We start from the raw sequence: 5,990 nt of genomic DNA on the forward strand, positions 1-5,990 counted from the left end.
TCCTAGTATTGTGCTGTGGGAGATGCCACTGGTCACCATGCACCATCTTGACTTGGTTCCATTGACTGTCACTCTCTGGGTCCAACCATGGAGTCAGTTTCCCAGCCATTGGACTGTAAGGGTGTCAAGGCTACAGTTCCCCAATTTTACCATAAGGACATCATGGGAGACCAAGTCAAAGGCTTTTTTGAAACCTAAACATATGACATCAACCTCTTCTCCTTTCTCCGGTTGTGCATCACGTGGTCATAGAAGGAAATGAGGTTGGTAAGGCAAGACCTACCCGCAATAAAGCCATGTTGGATATCTCTCAGAACATTGCCTTCCATGAGTTCGTTGTTGATGAGGTTTTTTTTGATTTTCTCTCCAAGATCTTTCCCAGGATTGAGGTCAAACTGATTTATCTGTAGTTCCCTGGATCTTCCTTCTTTCCTTTCTTGAAGACAGGCACCACACTGGCCCTCTTCCAGTCTTCAGGAACCTCTCCCAAGCACCATGAGTTCTCAAATATCTTCGCCATTGGCCATGCTATGATGTCAGCCAACTCTTTTAGCACTCTTGGGTGCATTCCATGTGGGCCAGCTGACTTGTGGATGTTCAGCCTTTCAAGCTCTTTGCCAATTATAGGCATATCAGGCAGGGTGATCCCCCTGGGTGTGTGGAAAGCTGATGCAAAGTTGTTCCTTTTTCCCATGGCAGCTCATGTGGTGGGGCTGTCTTAAAGCTGCGGATGTTGGAAGCTTTGAGATCCCATGAGAAATCTGTCTGTAGTTTGTTTGAAAGTTCAGGAAACTCGATATGCTTTCACACCGCACTTCATGCTTGGTGAATAGGCATTTTCTACAGGTAAGTTTCATGTTCACGTATTAAAACTGCAAAATAAAACTGATAGTTTGTAGTTAACCAGTTAGTAACTTATATTGAATCATTGCATGGAAATCTTTTCATTAAATTGGTGCAGTGGAGGAGTGGGAGGAAAAACGCAAATACTTCTGAATAATTAATAAATATGTGAAAAGTTGTAAATCTATTCATGAACCCTTCATCACTGGAAAGAGGCCCATTATCTACTTAGCTCTGCTCTTTTTACAGAAGCAAAAGTCCAACATTTTCCCCTCATCTCATCTTTAATGTTAAATGAGAAATAGAAGTAAAGGACTGATCCTTTTATTAGTCAGCTTTTATTTTACCTCTTTCTCGCATGGCTTACATTTCCTCTTCCCAGGCTCTGTGGCAGAGGTTCATTGTGATTTTTAGGTAAACATTCCTACAAGTTTTCTCATACACTACCAGAGAGATTACATTTTCTGGCAGCTTATGGTCATTTGACATGCATGATGAGAAAAGTTCAACTCATCACCTTAAAAAGAAGAATCCCTTTACAGCTTCTCATATTTCAGGCATGATTGGCTACCCAAAGAACTTTGAATCAAGTATTTGCCATCAGCCAACAGGGTGTCGTCATAATGAACATTTATTATGGAAGATGTTCAATTATAGCTGGTTTTGTCATTTAACATTGAAACAATGTTTGTGATTCAGTCACGGTGGACCGTTATACCTAGGTACATCATAGGTGTTTTCTCCAGGCCACAAAAAAGACATATGGGAGGACTGGAGGGCAAATAATGTAGCACTCAGTGACATGGGCAGATACAGAGGCTAATGTCAGCACTAAAAAATAGTTTGTTTCCAAATTGAAAGTGGTGCTTCTCATTCAGCAACATTTTAGCTTTCTTACTGTAATTTATTCCAGTTCAGAACAATCACACTTGTCAAAATATCAGAATTTTCTGTGGGACACAAATTACAGTGCTACTTCTGGGATGGTTCTAAATTGAAAGGCTTCTTGTCTGATGTTAAAAAATAAATGCAAGAAAATTTTGGAAATATCGTCCCTAAATTCTCCTTTTGATGATGAAGAAATACTCTAATGTAGCTAAAATTGAGGCAAATAAATATGCGATTCAAGATCAAATGCGTGCTGTGGAAATAGTATTGACAAAAGAAAATCAGAAAAATGGAATGTTTGCTGCTGGTTTAGATTAACAATGGAGCTATTGGCAAAAACATGGATGAAGTAAAAAAACCTGATTACAAACTAAATCACTGGTATTGCAATACACTGAGTGGAACAGGAGAAAGAAGGCTGCATTTTGTATAACTTTTTAATCATGGCATTTATACTGATTGCTACTTATCAATTCTATTCCCATCTTCCCATTTTTGTGAGGTCTTTTTGTTGTTGTTTTTTTACTACCTGGGTGAAAATAATTGTCAGGTTTTTTTCTGTGAGCTTGATTTTCATTTACACACTGGCCTGTACACTGCTGTGGTTATTTTAGTATAAAGGAGTAATCTTATAAATAAGAATTGGGCTTTTTATTTTTCATATCAAAGGGGAAAACTCACATTCATTTCAGTGAAGTTTGAGTTTTACCCAAACTATCTGAAAGTGCCCTTGAAAGTACAAAACATATGGACAGATATCTGAATAAAAGCATGTTAGAAAATATTATGGAATTTGATTCACATAAAGTGTATTTGTGCCAGAGTAAAGTTGTCTCTCTTCCCTAGCTTTGTATACTGTGCATGACCATCCTCCTTTGACCCAGTAAATAACCAAAGGACAAAGATGTATATTTCAAGTTTTTTTTTTCCTCACAGCTTAGTCCTTGACAATTTCCAAGGAATTTTTGGAATCGTTATCTTTTCTCACTTGATTAGCTTGCTGTGAAGCTTTCTAGAGTGCCTATTCCTCTGCTTCTCAAATCCATTTGAAAAGCAACTTCTTACTGTACACTTTGTAGGATCTTAATGAATGCCAGAATGAATGGAATGGAGTAGCTGATTATAGGTTGATAAAGTCTAGCAGATACAGTTTAAAATATGGTGTGCAGAGGTGAACTTTAAAGGAACAATGGGGAATAGCCTTACCTCAGTATACATGAAAACAGATTACTGTATTTCATAGTGTATAGGTTGACATGGTATATAAGTTGACCCCATTTTTCTGATCCAGAAAGTTAGAAATATTGTAGATCCAGTGTGTGAGTTGACCTAACTTTTTGTCTCAGAACTATGGGGTTGACTGATACTGGCCCCTGTGCCAGGGGGTGGTGTGTGCATGTGCTGCAGCACCACTTGCAGGGGACAGGGCTTGGCACTTGGCTGGCAATGCCCCATCCCCTGCAAGCGGCACTGCCTGGGCCATACCAGCTGACCACCAAAACCAGTCCCATATGCTGTGAGCAGTGCTGCCAAGCACTGAGCCTGGCCATGTCAACCAAGTGCTGAGCCTGGCACTGCTCACAGCAGATGGGGCCAGGATTGGTGTTCAGCTGGCACAGGTCAGGCAGCACCATTCACAGGGGATGCGAGTCCAGCCCCATCCTCTGTGAATGGCACTGAGCTCTGTGCTCAGTTGGCATGGCTGGGCTTGGCACTCAGCAGTACCACTCGCAGCAGACAGGGTTGGGCGCGACGTAACTGGTGCAGCCCAGGCAGTGCGTCGCAGGGGATGGGGCCATGCCAGCCGAGCACTGAGCCCATCCCCCTCCCCTTCCCCTGCAAGCAGTGCCAGGCTCGGAGCTCACCTGGTGTGCCGCCATCCCCTACGAGCAGTGCTGCTTGGGCTACGCAAGCTGAGCACCAAGCCTGGCGCTGCTCACAGGGGATGGGACAGAGCTCAGTGCTTGGCTGGTGCAGCCCCATTCTCTGCAAGTAGCAGTGCCTTGGCAGCACTGCTCTCAGGGGATGGTGATATGGTGTATAAGTGGAGGTTGAATTTTAAGAGTTAAAAGTTGGGCTTCAAAACTTGTCTTGTACACCGTGAAATATGGTACTTACAGGAAGAGCTGGTAGCAATTTCTGTATTTAGATTATAGTACACGTCATTACAAAAGATTCCTGTTGGGTTGTTTCATTGAGAAGTTATTCTACTTATATTTTTTTGAAGTTCAGGAAAGGAAACAGCTTCTCTTGTTCATGTTTCACAAGAAAATGTTGGTAGCCTGCCAAAATAATAAAAGAACAGGTGAACATTTTAACAGTTGCTTCATGGCACCAATGCACCTTGCTGAAGAGACAAACTAGGCTTCCTTCTAAGTACCCCATCTTGGACCCAATGCTTAGTCCTAGCAACCTTTTCCCTTCTTCAGCTTTCCTGCTGACAGAGCCTGAGGCTGGAATCTCTTTGCCCTGGAAAGGAGAGAAAAGGAGAAAGAGAGAAAATAAGGGGAAAAAGAGGAGAGGGAGAGAGAGCATCGAGCCAGGGTGATTTAACAGCGTTCTAAAAGCGTACCCGTATTCTGCACCACACACTCAAATCACCTTCTGTCTCATATTCAATAAGAAAACTACTTTGGAAATATTTTAGAGAGTTGTATGGCTGTTGGGATGAATAGTTTCATGTTTCTGTTTGTAAAGTATGTGTCTTGGCAGATTTCAAAAGAAAAGAAATGTCAAGCTAATAGATTTTTAGAAAGCATGTAAAGCAGCTTTGAACACCAGTGCCTTGGTGGGGAGATTGCTGAGGCCATGGCTGTTGCTGGCAGCCTGTAAGCTAGACATACTGGGGCTGGCTCTTTGAGACAACACAGTTTGTTCAGCCCAGCACTGGTAGATGTTATGTGTTGCGAGTAACAGCTTGAAGAATAAGTGGTAATGTATGTGTTGTGCCTCCCTACAAGAAGCCGGCCCTTCTAGGAGGCATTGTCTCTTAAGAAAATAACTGATTAAGTTTTCCTTAGATAGGGAAGTGTTCCTGCTCAATTTACACATGATATGTTTAGCCATTAAAATGTGAATTCTGACCCTGCTTTGCTTCTCTTTTAATAAACCAACTTTTCCATGCCTTTATCCTTTTGTCTTGCGTTTCAGTACATTGTTGATTCTTTATTTCCCTAGGCTCTTGCTGTATTCATTTGATGTATTTTCTTGAAAGGAAAATATTGTGGATGTTACCTCTTTTTCCCTCAGTTCAGATATGATCATTTGTCTCCTGCTGCTGGATAGACTTTGTTTCTTTTGTAACCTGCAGTTCTGTTTATATTTATGATTCTGTTGTGTACTCATGTTGGTGTGATCAGTGAATGTTATGGAACAAATTATCTGGATGGGAAAATTCAGTATGGCTAAATGGGTAACAGGCACAGGGTCTGTTTATATAATGATTTACATGGGGCAGAGTATTGTTAATTCCCCAATAGAGTTAGATAAAACTGGAACGCAGAAATGCTACTATTGTCCTTTTGGTCCATTTTCAGACAACAGAACCCTTCAAATCCTGACCCCAGTTTTACATAGTCTTTTTTGCTGCTAGAAAGTACTTGCATTAAAATTCATAGTCTCTTAGTAAATCTGGATAAAAGCAATAAATGCACGGAACAACTATTGGCATAGTAGGATTCAATGGGACAGATGCAGTTTAAAAAAGCCAACCTGTAACTTATGAATTAAATAAGACCTATCATAACTTATCTGCTTGCACTTCCCATTTACAAATGTGCACATCATTATTTAGGTAATAGAATGTTTAGGCAAAAGTAGCAGCACCCTGTGAATCAGCATCCTTCTACTTGCATCACTTCAATTGCTTTAACAAGGGCCTCAGTAGATTTAAGCAATTGCATTTCTATAATTAAAAAATAGGCTTCAGTCTGAAAAAAAATAAAAAACAAAAAACCACACACACAGTTCAGCAAAGTAATTTTTCAAAGACAGATGTCCTACCAGCATGTCTAAATCTAACATTTGGATAGCCAGGTTCACAGTTAAACATTTAAATTCCCATCTCTGTAATAAAGAAGAGCCAATTCTGGCAACTGGATGAAGCATGTAATGAAGATTTTCCTAATTTAAGTGATTTCAATAAAATGCCACGTTTTCTTCAAGAATTCATAGATTCATAGATTTATAGATGCTAGGGTCGGAAGGGACCTCAATAGATCATCGAGTCCGACCCCCTGCATAAGCAGGAAAGAGTGCTG

The sequence above is a fragment of the Crocodylus porosus genome, unplaced genomic scaffold, assembly GCF_001723895.1.
Source record: "Crocodylus porosus isolate Cpor-Errol unplaced genomic scaffold, CroPor_comp1, whole genome shotgun sequence".
In the NCBI taxonomy this organism is placed as follows: Eukaryota; Metazoa; Chordata; order Crocodylia; family Crocodylidae; genus Crocodylus; species Crocodylus porosus.